The sequence below is a fragment of the Lithobates pipiens genome, unplaced genomic scaffold (assembly GCF_037356315.1).
Source record: "Lithobates pipiens isolate NorthernLeopardFrog02 unplaced genomic scaffold, aLitPip1_a1.2 Scaffold_30, whole genome shotgun sequence".
NCBI classification, from domain to species: Eukaryota; Metazoa; Chordata; class Amphibia; order Anura; family Ranidae; genus Lithobates; species Lithobates pipiens.
Genome location: NW_027507791.1, coordinates 177586004 through 177595812, shown reverse-complemented (window position 1 = coordinate 177595812; position 9809 = coordinate 177586004). Strand labels below are relative to the sequence as shown.

The following is a 9809-nucleotide window of genomic DNA, read 5'->3' as shown; positions in this document are numbered from 1 at the left end:
GAAAAAAGCCTACGGCACCTGGTATTCCCAGGCGGTCTCCCAACCAGGTACTAACCAGGCCCGACCCTGCTTAGCATCCGAGATCAGACGAGATTGAGCGCATTCAGGGTGATGTGGCCGTAGGCGATCTTGCACCCTACTTACAACTCTCTTGACAAAAGCCAAGGTGGTCACCTCGGGCAATCGAGAGGAAAAATACAGCAGGTCGCCAAAGCCAACAACATAATGGAAAAAAGCCTACGGCACCTGGTATTCCCAGAAGGTCTCCCATCCAGGTACTAACCAGGCCCGACCCTGCTTAGCATCTGAGATCAGACAAGATCGAGCGCATTCAGGGTGATGTGGCCGTAGGCGATCTTGCACACTACTTACAACTCTCTTGACAAAAGCCAAGGTGGTCACCTCGGGCAATCGAGAGGAAAAATAAAGCAGGTCGCCAAAGCCAACAAAATAATGGAAAAAGGCCTACGGCACCTGATATTCCCAGGCGGTCTCCAATCCAGGTACTAACCAGGCCAAACCCTGCTTAGCATCCGCGATCAGACGAGATCGAGCGCATTCAGGGTGATGTGGCCGTAGGCGATCTTGCACCCTACTTACAACTCTCTTGACGAAAGCCAAGGTGGTCACCTCTGGCAATCGAGAGGAAAAATACAGCAGTTCGCCAAAGCCAACAACATAATGGAAAAAAGCCTACGGCACCTGGTATTCCCAGGCGGTCTCCCATCCAGGTACTAACCAGGCCAAACCCTGCTTAGCATCCGAGATCAGACGAGATCGAGCGCATTCAGGGTGATGTGGCCGTAGGCGATCTTGCACCCTACTTACAACTCTCTTGACAAAAGCCAAGGTGGTCACCTCGGGCAATCGAGAGGAAAAATACAGCAGGTCGCCAAAGCCAACAACATAATGGAAAAAAGCCTACGGCACCTGGTATTCCCAGGCGGTCTCCCATCCAGGTACTAACCAGGCCCGACCCTGCTTAGCATCTGAGATCAGATGAGATCGAGCGCATTCAGGGTGATGTGGCCGTAGGCCAACTTGCACCCTACGTACAACTCTCTTGACAAAAGCCAAGGTGGTCACCTCTGGCAATGGAGAGGAAAAATACAGCAGTTCGCCAAAGCCAACAACATAATGGAAAAAAGCCTACGGCACCTGCTATTCCCAGGCGGTCTCCCATCCAGGTACTAACCAGGCAAAACCCTGCTTAGCATCCGAGATCAGACGAGATTGAGCGCATTCAGGGTGATGTGGCTGTAGGCCATCTTGCATCCTACTTACAACTCTCTTGACAAAAGCCAAGGTGGTCACCTCGGGCAATCGAGAGGAAAAATACAGCAGGTCGCCAAAGCCAACAACATAATGGAAAAAAGCCTACGGCACCTGGTATTCCCAGGCGGTCTCCCATCCAGGTACTAACCAGGCCCGACCCTGCTTAGCATCCGAGATCAGACGAGATCGAACGCATTCAGGGTGATGTGGCCGTAGGCGATCTTGCACCCTACTTACAACTCTCTTGACAAAAGCCAAGGTGGTCACCTCGGGCAATCGAGAGGAAAAATACAGCAGGTCGCCAAAGCCAACAACATAATGGAAAAAAGCCTACGGCACCTGGTATTCCCAGGCGGTCTGCCATCCAGGTACTAACCAGGCCCGACCCTACTTAGCATCCAAGATCAGACAGAGATCGAGCGCATTCAGGGTGATGTGGCCGTAGGCAATCTTGCACCCTACTTACAACTCTCTTGACAAAAGCCAAGGTGGTCACCTCGGGCAACCGAGAGGAAAAATACAGCAGGTCGCCAAAGCCAACAACATAATGGAAAAAAGCCTACGGCACCTGGTATTCCCAGGCGGTCTCCCAACCAGGTACTAACCAGGCCCGACCCTGCTTAGCATCCGAGATCAGACGAGATTGAGCGCATTCAGGGTGATGTGGCCGTAGGCGATCTTGCACCCTACTTACAACTCTCTTGACAAAAGCCAAGGTGGTCACCTCGGGCAATCGAGAGGAAAAATACAGCAGGTCGCCAAAGCCAACAACATAATGGAAAAAAGCCTACGGCACCTGGTATTCCCAGAAGGTCTCCCATCCAGGTACTAACCAGGCCCGACCCTGCTTAGCATCTGAGATCAGACAAGATCGAGCGCATTCAGGGTGATGTGGCCGTAGGCGATCTTGCACACTACTTACAACTCTCTTGACAAAAGCCAAGGTGGTCACCTCGGGCAATCGAGAGGAAAAATAAAGCAGGTCGCCAAAGCCAACAAAATAATGGAAAAAGGCCTACGGCACCTGATATTCCCAGGCGGTCTCCCATCCAGGTACTAACCAGGCCAAACCCTGCTTAGCATCCGCGATCAGACCAGATCGAGCGCATTCAGGGTGATGTGGCTGTAGGCGATCTTGCACCCTACTTACAACTCTCTTGACGAAAGCCAAGGTGGTCACCTCGGGCAATCGAGAGGAAAAATACAGCAGGTCGCCAAAGCCAACAACATAATAAAAAAAAGCCTACGGCACCTGGTATTCCCAGGCGGTCTCCCATCCAGGTACTAACCAGGCCCGACCCTGCTTAGCATCCGAGATCAGACGAGATCGAGCGCATTCAGAGTGATGTGGCCGTAGGCGATCTTGCACCCTACTTACAACTCTCTTGACAAAAGCCAAGGTGGTCACCTCGGGCAATCAAGAGGAAAAATACAGCAGGTCAACAAAGCCAACAACATAATGGAAAAAAGCCTACGGCACCTGGTATTCCCAGGCGATCTCCCATCCAGGTACTAACCAGGCCCGAACCTGCTTAGCATCCGAGATCAGACGAGATCGAGCGCACTCAGGGTGATGTGGCCATAGGCGATCTTGCACTCTACTTACAACTCTCTTGACAAAAGCCAAGGTGGTCACCTCGGGCAATCGAGTGGAAAAATAGAGCAGGTCGCCAAAGCCAACAACATAATGGAAAAAAGCCTACGGCACATGGTATTCCCAGGCGGTCTCCCATCCAGGTACTAACCAGGCCCAACCCTGCTTAGCATCCGAGATCAGACGAGATCGAGCGCATTCAGGGTGATGTGGCCGTAGGCAATCTTGCACCCTACTTACAACTCTCTTGACAAAAGCCAAGGTGGTCACCTCGGGCAATAGAGAGGAAAAATACAGCAGGTCGCCAAAGCCAACAACATAATGGAAAAAAGCCTACGGCACCTGGTATTCCCAGGCAGTCTCCCATCCAGGTACTAACCAGGCCCGACCCTGCTTAGCATCCGAGATCAGACGAGATCAAGCGCATTCAGGGTGATGTGGCCCTAGGCGATCTTGCACCCTACTTACAACTCTCTTGACAAAAGCCAAGGTGGTCACCTTGGGCAATCGAGAAGAAAAATACAGCAGGTCGCCAAAGCCAACAACATAATGGAAAAAAGCCTATGGCACCTGGTATTCCCAGGCGGTCTGCCATCCAGGTACTAACCAGGCCCGACCCTGCTTAGCATCCGAGATCAGACAAGATCGAGCGCATTCAGGGTGATGTGGCAGTAGGCGATCTTGCATCCTACTTACAACTCTCTTGACAAAAGCCAAGGTGGTCACCTCGGGCAATCGAGAGGAAAAATACAGCAGGTCGCCAAAGCCAACAACATAATGGAAAAAAGCCTATGGCACCTGGTATTCCCAGGCGGTCTGCAATCCAGGTACTAACCAGGCCCGACCCTGCTTAGCATCCGAGATCAGACGAGATCGAGCGCATTCAGGGTGATGTGGCCGTAGGCGATCTTGCACCCTACTTACAACTCTCTTGACAAAAGCCAAGGTGGTCACCTCGGGCAATCGAGAGGAAAAATACAGCAGGTCGCCAAAGCCAACAACATAATGGAAAAAAGCCTACGGCACCTGGTATTCCCAGGCGGTCTCCTATCCAGGTAATAACCAGGCCTGACCCTGCTTAGCATCTGAGATCAGACGAGATCGAGCGCATTCAGGGTGATGTGGCTGCAGGCGATCTTGCACCCTACTTACAACTCTCTTGACAAAAGCCAAATTGGTCACCTCGGGCTATCGAGAGGAAAAATACAGCAGGTCGCCAAAGCCAACAACATAATGGAAAAAAGCCTACGGCACCTGGCATTCCCAGGTGGTCTCCCATCCAGGTACTAACCAGGCCCGACCCTGCTTAGCATCCGAGATCAGACGAGATCGAACGCATTCAGGGTGATGTGGCCGTAGGCGATCTTGCACCCTACTTACAACTCTCTTGACAAAAGCCAAGGTGGTCACCTCGGGCAATCAAGAGGAAAAATACAGCAGGTCGCCAAAGCCAACAACATAATGGAAAAAAGCCTGCGGCACCTGGTATTCCCAGGCGGTCTCCCATCCAGGTACTAACCAGGCCCGACCCTGCTTAGCATCCGAGATCGAGCGCATTCAGGGTGATGTGGCCGTAGGCGATCTTGCACCCTACTTACAACTCTCTTGACAAAAGCCAAGGTGGTCACCTCGGGCAATCGAGAGGAAAAATACAGCAGGTCGCCAAAGCCAACAACATAATGGAAGAAAGCCTACGGCACCTGGTATTCCCAGGCGGTCTGCCATCCAGGTACTAACCAGGCCCGACCCTACTTAGCATCCAAGATCAGACAGAGATCGAGCGCATTCAGGGGGATGTGGCCGTAGGCAATCTTGCACCCTACTTACAACTCTCTTGACAAAAGCCAAGGTGGTCACCTCGGGCAATCGAGAGGAAAAATACAGCAGGTCGCCAAAGCCAACAACATAATGGAAAAAAGCCTACGGCACCTGGTATTCCCAGGCGGTCTCCCAACCAGGTACTAACCAGGCCCGACCCTGCTTAGCATCCGAGATCAGACGAGATTGAGCGCATTCAGGGTGATGTGGCCGTAGGCGATCTTGCACCCTACTTACAACTCTCTTGACAAAAGCCAAGGTGGTCACCTCGGGCAATCGAGAGGAAAAATACAGCAGGTCGCCAAAGCCAACAACATAATGGAAAAAAGCCTACGGCACCTGGTATTCCCAGAAGGTCTCCCATCCAGGTACTAACCAGGCCCGACCCTGCTTAGCATCTGAGATCAGACAAGATCGAGCGCATTCAGGGTGATGTGGCCGTAGGCGATCTTGCACACTACTTACAACTCTCTTGACAAAAGCCAAGGTGGTCACCTCGGGCAATCGAGAGGAAAAATAAAGCAGGTCGCCAAAGCCAACAAAATAATGGAAAAAGGCCTACGGCACCTGATATTCCCAGGCGGTCTCCCATCCAGGTACTAACCAGGCCAAACCCTGCTTAGCATCCGCGATCAGACGAGATCGAGCGCATTCAGGGTGATGTGGCCGTAGGCGATCTTGCACCCTACTTACAACTCTCTTGACGAAAGCCAAGGTGGTCACCTCGGGCAATCGAGAGGAAAAATACAGCAGGTCGCCAAAGCCAACAACATAATGGAAAAAAGCCTACGGCACCTGGTATTCCCAGGCGGTCTCCCATCCAGGTACTAACCAGGCCCGACCCTGCTTAGCATCCGAGATCAGACGAGATCGAGCGCACTCAGGGTGATGTGGCCATAGGCGATCTTGCACTCTACTTACAACTCTCTTGACAAAAGCCAAGGTGGTCACCTCGGGCAATCGAGTGGAAAAATAGAGCAGGTCGCCAAAGCCAACAACATAATGGAAAAAAGCCTACGGCACATGGTATTCCCAGGCGGTCTCCCATCCAGGTACTAACCAGGCCCAACCCTGCTTAGCATCCGAGATCAGACGAGATCGAGCGCATTCAGGGTGATGTGGCCGTAGGCAATCTTGCACCCTACTTACAACTCTCTTGACAAAAGCCAAGGTGGTCACCTCGGGCAATAGAGAGGAAAAATACAGCAGGTCGCCAAAGCCAACAACATAATGGAAAAAAGCCTACGGCACCTGGTATTCCCAGGCAGTCTCCCATCCAGGTACTAACCAGGCCCGACCCTGCTTAGCATCCGAGATCAGACGAGATCAAGCGCATTCAGGGTGATGTGGCCCTAGGCGATCTTGCACCCTACTTACAACTCTCTTGACAAAAGCCAAGGTGGTCACCTTGGGCAATCGAGAAGAAAAATACAGCAGGTCGCCAAAGCCAACAACATAATGGAAAAAAGCCTATGGCACCTGGTATTCCCAGGCGGTCTGCCATCCAGGTACTAACCAGGCCCGACCCTGCTTAGCATCCGAGATCAGACAAGATCGAGCGCATTCAGGGTGATGTGGTCGTAGGCGATCTTGCCCTCTACTTACAACTCTCTTGACAAAAGCCAAGGTGGTCACCTCGGGCAATCGAGAGGAAAAATACAGCAGGTCGCCAAAGCCAACAACATAATGGAAAAAAGCCTATGGCACCTGGTATTCCCAGGCGGTCTGCAATCCAGGTACTAACCAGGCCCGACCCTGCTTAGCATCCGAGATCAGACGAGATCGAGCGCATTCAGGGTGATGTGGCCGTAGGCGATCTTGCACCCTACTTACAACTCTCTTGACAAAAGCCAAGGTGGTCACCTCGGGCAATCGAGCGGAAAAATACAGCAGGTCGCCAAAGCCAACAACATAATGGAAAAAAGCTTACGGCACCTGGTATTCCCAGGCGGTCTCCCATCCAGGTAATAACCAGGCCTGACCCTGCTTAGCATCTGAGATCAGACGAGATCGAGCGCATTCAGGGTGATGTGGCTACAGGCGATCTTGCACCCTACTTACAACTCTCTTGACAAAAGCCAAATTGGTCACCTCGGGCTATCGAGAGGAAAAATACAGCAGGTCGCCAAAGCCAACAACATAATGGAAAAAAGCCTACGGCACCTGGCATTCCCAGGTGGTCTCCCATCCAGGTACTAACCAGGCCCGACCCTGCTTAGCATCCGAGATCAGACGAGATCGAACGCATTCAGGGTGATGTGGCCGTAGGCGATCTTGCACCCTACTTACAACTCTCTTGACAAAAGCCAAGGTGGTCACCTCGGGCAATCAAGAGGAAAAATACAGCAGGTCGCCAAAGCCAACAACATAATGGAAAAAAGCCTGCGGCACCTGGTATTCCCAGGCGGTCTCCCATCCAGGTACTAACCAGGCCCGACCCTGCTTAGCATCCGAGATCGAGCGCATTCAGGGTGATGTGGCCGTAGGCGATCTTGCACCCTACTTACAACTCTCTTGACAAAAGCCAAGGTGGTCACCTCGGGCAATCGAGAGGAAAAATACAGCAGGTCGCCAAAGCCAACAACATAATGGAAAAAAGCCTACGGCACCTGGTATTCCCAGGCAGTCTCCAAACCAGGTACTAACCAGGCCCGACCCTGCTTAGCATCTGAGATCAGACGAGATCGAGCGCATTCAGGGTGATGTGTCCGTAGGCGATCTTCCACCCTACTTACAACTCTCTTGACAAAAGCCAAGGTGGTAACGTCGGGCTATCGAGAGGAAAAATACAGCAGGTCGCCAAAGCCAACAACATAATGGAAAAAAGCCTACGGCACTTGGTATTCCCAGGCGGTCTCCCATCCAGGTACTAACCAGGCCCGACCCTGCTTAACATCCGAGATCAGACAAGATCGAGTGCTTTCAGGGTGACGTGGCAGTAGGCGATCTTGCATCCTACTTACAACTCTCTTGACAAAAGCCAAGGTGGTCACCTCGGGCAACCGAGAGGAAAAATACAGCAGGTCGCCAAAGCCAACAACATAATGGAAAAAAGCCTACGGCACCTGGTATTCCCAGGCGGTCTCCCATCCAGGTACCAACCAGGCCGGAACCTGCTTAGCATCCGAGATCAGACGAGATCGAACGCATTCAGGGTGATGTGGCCTTAGGCGATCTTGCACCCTACTTACAACTCTCTTGACAAAAGCCAAGGTGATCACCTCGGGCAATTGAGAGGAAAAATACAGCAGGTCGCCAAAGCCAACAACATAACGGAAAAAAGCCTACGGCACCTGGTATTCCCAGGCGGTCTCCCATCCGGGTACTAACCAGGCCCGACCCTGCTTAGCATCCGAGATCAGACGAGATCGAGCGCATTCAGGGTGATGTGTCCGTAGGCGGTCTTGCACCCTACTTACAACTCTCTTGACAAAAGCCAAGGTGGTCACCTCGGGCAATTGAGAGGAAAAATACAGCAGGTCGCCAAAGCCAACAACATAATGGAAAAAAGCCTACGGCACCTGGTATTCCCAGGCGGTCTCCCATCCGGGTACTAACCAGGCCCGACCCTGCTTAGCATCCGAGATCAGACGAGATCGAGCGCATTCAGGGTGATGTGGCCGTAGGCGATCTTGTACCCTACTTACAACTCTCTTGACAAAAGCCAAGGTGGTCACCTCGGGCAATCTAGAGGAAAAAAACAGCAGGTCGCCAAAGCCAACAACATAATGGAAAAAAGCCTACGGCACCTGGTATTCCCAGGCGGTCTCCCATCCAGGTACTAACCAGGCCCGACCCTGCTTAACATCCGAGATCAGACGAGATCGAGTGCATTCAGGGTGATGTGGCAATAGGCGGTCTTGCACCCTACTTACAACTCTCTTGACAAAAGCCAAGGTGGTCACCTCGGGCAATCGAGAGGAAAAATACAGCAGGTCGCCAAAGCCAACAACATAATGGAAAAAAGCCTACGGCACCTGGTATTCCCAGGCGGTCTCCCATCCAGGTACTAACCAGGCCCGAACCTGCTTAGCATCCGAGATCAGACGAGATCGAGCGCACTCAGGGTGATGTGGCCGTAGGCGATCTTGCACCCTACTTACAACTCTCTTGACAAAAGCCAAGGTGGTCACCTTGGGCAATCGAAAGGAAAAATACAGCAGGTCGCCAAAGCCAACAACATAATGGAAAAAAGCCTATGGCACCTGGTATTCCCAGGCGGTCTGCCATCCAGGTACTAACCAGGCCCGACCCTGCTTAGCATCCGAGATCAGACAAGATCGAGCGCATTCAGGGTGATGTGGTCGTAGGCGATCTTGCACCCTACTTACAACTCTCTTGACAAAAGCGAAGGTGGTCACCTTGGGCAATCGAGAGGAAAAATACAGCAGGTCGCCAAAGCCAACAACATAATGGAAAAAAGCCTATGGCACCTGGTATTCCCAGGCGGTCTGCCATCCAGGTACTAACCAGGCCCGACCCTGCTTAGCATCCGAGATCAGACGAGATCGAGCGCATTCAGGGTGATGTGGCCGTAGGCGATCTTGCACCCTACTTACAACTCTCTTGACAAAAGCCAAGGTGGTCACCTCGGGCAATCAAGACGAAAAATACAGCAGGTCGCCAAAGCCAACAACATAATGGAAAAAAGCCTACGGCACCTGGAATTCCCAGGCGGTCTCCCATCCAGGTAATAACCAGGCCTGACCCTGCTTAGCATCTGAGATCAGACGAGATCGAGCGCTTTCAGGGTGATGTGGCCGTAGACGATCTTACCAGGTACCAGGTGCTGTATGCTTTTTTCCATTATGTTGTTGGCTTTGGTGACCTGCTGTATTTTTCCTCTCGATTGCCTGAGGTGACCACCTTGACTTTTGTCAAGAGAGTTGTAAGTAGGGTGCACGATTGCCTACGGCCACATCACCCTGAATGCGCTCGATCTCGTCTGAACTCGGATGCTAAGCAGGGTCGGGCCTGGTTAGTACCTGGATGGGGGACCGCCTGGGAATACCAGGTGCCGTAGGCTTTTTTCCATTATGTTGTTGGCTTTGGCGACCTGCTGTATTTTTCCTCTCGATTGCCCGAGGTGACCACCTTGGCTTTTGTCAAGAGAGTTGTAAGT

General features: G+C 52.2%; 23 non-coding genes and 20 pseudogenes across 23 annotated transcripts; 1 reads left to right on the top strand and 42 right to left on the bottom strand.

Annotated features, from left to right (window-relative positions):
* Window positions 1–6: 6 nt before the first annotated feature.
* Window positions 7–125, bottom strand: LOC143953068 (5S ribosomal RNA). The gene has a single exon (XR_013268184.1). It is a non-coding gene; the product is annotated as a 5S ribosomal RNA (ribosomal RNA).
* A 109-nt stretch (window positions 126–234) lies between these two features.
* Window positions 235–353, bottom strand: LOC143954433 (5S ribosomal RNA). Its single transcript, XR_013269425.1, has one exon. It is a non-coding gene; the product is annotated as a 5S ribosomal RNA (ribosomal RNA).
* A 109-nt stretch (window positions 354–462) lies between these two features.
* On the bottom strand, window positions 463–581 carry LOC143946798 (5S ribosomal RNA; annotated as a pseudogene).
* Window positions 582–690: 109 nt separating this feature from the next.
* Window positions 691–809, bottom strand: LOC143951437 (5S ribosomal RNA). The gene has a single exon (XR_013266710.1). It is a non-coding gene; the product is annotated as a 5S ribosomal RNA (ribosomal RNA).
* Window positions 810–918: 109 nt separating this feature from the next.
* LOC143950687 (5S ribosomal RNA) lies at window positions 919–1037 on the bottom strand. Its single transcript, XR_013266031.1, has one exon. It is a non-coding gene; the product is annotated as a 5S ribosomal RNA (ribosomal RNA).
* A 109-nt stretch (window positions 1038–1146) lies between these two features.
* LOC143947548 (5S ribosomal RNA) lies at window positions 1147–1265 on the bottom strand (annotated as a pseudogene).
* A 109-nt stretch (window positions 1266–1374) lies between these two features.
* LOC143950756 (5S ribosomal RNA) lies at window positions 1375–1493 on the bottom strand. The gene has a single exon (XR_013266093.1). It is a non-coding gene; the product is annotated as a 5S ribosomal RNA (ribosomal RNA).
* Window positions 1494–1602: 109 nt separating this feature from the next.
* Window positions 1603–1722, bottom strand: LOC143946480 (5S ribosomal RNA; annotated as a pseudogene).
* Window positions 1723–1831: 109 nt separating this feature from the next.
* On the bottom strand, window positions 1832–1950 carry LOC143953067 (5S ribosomal RNA). Its single transcript, XR_013268183.1, has one exon. It is a non-coding gene; the product is annotated as a 5S ribosomal RNA (ribosomal RNA).
* Window positions 1951–2059: 109 nt separating this feature from the next.
* LOC143954431 (5S ribosomal RNA) lies at window positions 2060–2178 on the bottom strand. Its single transcript, XR_013269423.1, has one exon. It is a non-coding gene; the product is annotated as a 5S ribosomal RNA (ribosomal RNA).
* Window positions 2179–2287: 109 nt separating this feature from the next.
* On the bottom strand, window positions 2288–2406 carry LOC143947816 (5S ribosomal RNA; annotated as a pseudogene).
* Window positions 2407–2515: 109 nt separating this feature from the next.
* On the bottom strand, window positions 2516–2634 carry LOC143948251 (5S ribosomal RNA). The gene has a single exon (XR_013265379.1). It is a non-coding gene; the product is annotated as a 5S ribosomal RNA (ribosomal RNA).
* A 109-nt stretch (window positions 2635–2743) lies between these two features.
* Window positions 2744–2862, bottom strand: LOC143944299 (5S ribosomal RNA; annotated as a pseudogene).
* Window positions 2863–2971: 109 nt separating this feature from the next.
* LOC143951025 (5S ribosomal RNA) lies at window positions 2972–3090 on the bottom strand. Its single transcript, XR_013266336.1, has one exon. It is a non-coding gene; the product is annotated as a 5S ribosomal RNA (ribosomal RNA).
* Window positions 3091–3199: 109 nt separating this feature from the next.
* Window positions 3200–3318, bottom strand: LOC143954503 (5S ribosomal RNA). The gene has a single exon (XR_013269489.1). It is a non-coding gene; the product is annotated as a 5S ribosomal RNA (ribosomal RNA).
* A 109-nt stretch (window positions 3319–3427) lies between these two features.
* Window positions 3428–3546, bottom strand: LOC143946755 (5S ribosomal RNA; annotated as a pseudogene).
* A 109-nt stretch (window positions 3547–3655) lies between these two features.
* Window positions 3656–3774, bottom strand: LOC143945422 (5S ribosomal RNA; annotated as a pseudogene).
* Window positions 3775–3883: 109 nt separating this feature from the next.
* Window positions 3884–4002, bottom strand: LOC143948581 (5S ribosomal RNA; annotated as a pseudogene).
* Window positions 4003–4111: 109 nt separating this feature from the next.
* Window positions 4112–4230, bottom strand: LOC143951652 (5S ribosomal RNA). Its single transcript, XR_013266904.1, has one exon. It is a non-coding gene; the product is annotated as a 5S ribosomal RNA (ribosomal RNA).
* A 109-nt stretch (window positions 4231–4339) lies between these two features.
* Window positions 4340–4448, bottom strand: LOC143947658 (5S ribosomal RNA; annotated as a pseudogene).
* A 109-nt stretch (window positions 4449–4557) lies between these two features.
* LOC143947208 (5S ribosomal RNA) lies at window positions 4558–4677 on the bottom strand (annotated as a pseudogene).
* A 109-nt stretch (window positions 4678–4786) lies between these two features.
* LOC143953066 (5S ribosomal RNA) lies at window positions 4787–4905 on the bottom strand. Its single transcript, XR_013268182.1, has one exon. It is a non-coding gene; the product is annotated as a 5S ribosomal RNA (ribosomal RNA).
* Window positions 4906–5014: 109 nt separating this feature from the next.
* LOC143954429 (5S ribosomal RNA) lies at window positions 5015–5133 on the bottom strand. The gene has a single exon (XR_013269422.1). It is a non-coding gene; the product is annotated as a 5S ribosomal RNA (ribosomal RNA).
* A 109-nt stretch (window positions 5134–5242) lies between these two features.
* Window positions 5243–5361, bottom strand: LOC143944031 (5S ribosomal RNA; annotated as a pseudogene).
* A 109-nt stretch (window positions 5362–5470) lies between these two features.
* On the bottom strand, window positions 5471–5589 carry LOC143950958 (5S ribosomal RNA). Its single transcript, XR_013266275.1, has one exon. It is a non-coding gene; the product is annotated as a 5S ribosomal RNA (ribosomal RNA).
* A 109-nt stretch (window positions 5590–5698) lies between these two features.
* Window positions 5699–5817, bottom strand: LOC143951024 (5S ribosomal RNA). The gene has a single exon (XR_013266335.1). It is a non-coding gene; the product is annotated as a 5S ribosomal RNA (ribosomal RNA).
* Window positions 5818–5926: 109 nt separating this feature from the next.
* Window positions 5927–6045, bottom strand: LOC143954502 (5S ribosomal RNA). The gene has a single exon (XR_013269488.1). It is a non-coding gene; the product is annotated as a 5S ribosomal RNA (ribosomal RNA).
* Window positions 6046–6154: 109 nt separating this feature from the next.
* On the bottom strand, window positions 6155–6273 carry LOC143946052 (5S ribosomal RNA; annotated as a pseudogene).
* A 109-nt stretch (window positions 6274–6382) lies between these two features.
* LOC143945421 (5S ribosomal RNA) lies at window positions 6383–6501 on the bottom strand (annotated as a pseudogene).
* Window positions 6502–6610: 109 nt separating this feature from the next.
* Window positions 6611–6729, bottom strand: LOC143948768 (5S ribosomal RNA; annotated as a pseudogene).
* Window positions 6730–6838: 109 nt separating this feature from the next.
* LOC143951651 (5S ribosomal RNA) lies at window positions 6839–6957 on the bottom strand. Its single transcript, XR_013266903.1, has one exon. It is a non-coding gene; the product is annotated as a 5S ribosomal RNA (ribosomal RNA).
* A 109-nt stretch (window positions 6958–7066) lies between these two features.
* On the bottom strand, window positions 7067–7175 carry LOC143947656 (5S ribosomal RNA; annotated as a pseudogene).
* A 109-nt stretch (window positions 7176–7284) lies between these two features.
* Window positions 7285–7403, bottom strand: LOC143946335 (5S ribosomal RNA; annotated as a pseudogene).
* Window positions 7404–7512: 109 nt separating this feature from the next.
* LOC143944869 (5S ribosomal RNA) lies at window positions 7513–7631 on the bottom strand (annotated as a pseudogene).
* A 109-nt stretch (window positions 7632–7740) lies between these two features.
* On the bottom strand, window positions 7741–7859 carry LOC143948344 (5S ribosomal RNA; annotated as a pseudogene).
* A 109-nt stretch (window positions 7860–7968) lies between these two features.
* Window positions 7969–8087, bottom strand: LOC143952096 (5S ribosomal RNA). The gene has a single exon (XR_013267306.1). It is a non-coding gene; the product is annotated as a 5S ribosomal RNA (ribosomal RNA).
* A 109-nt stretch (window positions 8088–8196) lies between these two features.
* LOC143944889 (5S ribosomal RNA) lies at window positions 8197–8315 on the bottom strand. The gene has a single exon (XR_013265068.1). It is a non-coding gene; the product is annotated as a 5S ribosomal RNA (ribosomal RNA).
* Window positions 8316–8424: 109 nt separating this feature from the next.
* Window positions 8425–8543, bottom strand: LOC143951256 (5S ribosomal RNA). The gene has a single exon (XR_013266545.1). It is a non-coding gene; the product is annotated as a 5S ribosomal RNA (ribosomal RNA).
* A 109-nt stretch (window positions 8544–8652) lies between these two features.
* Window positions 8653–8771, bottom strand: LOC143953080 (5S ribosomal RNA). Its single transcript, XR_013268195.1, has one exon. It is a non-coding gene; the product is annotated as a 5S ribosomal RNA (ribosomal RNA).
* A 109-nt stretch (window positions 8772–8880) lies between these two features.
* Window positions 8881–8999, bottom strand: LOC143946051 (5S ribosomal RNA; annotated as a pseudogene).
* A 109-nt stretch (window positions 9000–9108) lies between these two features.
* LOC143953644 (5S ribosomal RNA) lies at window positions 9109–9227 on the bottom strand. Its single transcript, XR_013268706.1, has one exon. It is a non-coding gene; the product is annotated as a 5S ribosomal RNA (ribosomal RNA).
* A 109-nt stretch (window positions 9228–9336) lies between these two features.
* LOC143945678 (5S ribosomal RNA) lies at window positions 9337–9455 on the bottom strand (annotated as a pseudogene).
* Window positions 9456–9594: 139 nt separating this feature from the next.
* LOC143950429 (5S ribosomal RNA) lies at window positions 9595–9713 on the top strand. The gene has a single exon (XR_013265828.1). It is a non-coding gene; the product is annotated as a 5S ribosomal RNA (ribosomal RNA).
* Window positions 9714–9809: the final 96 nt, after the last annotated feature.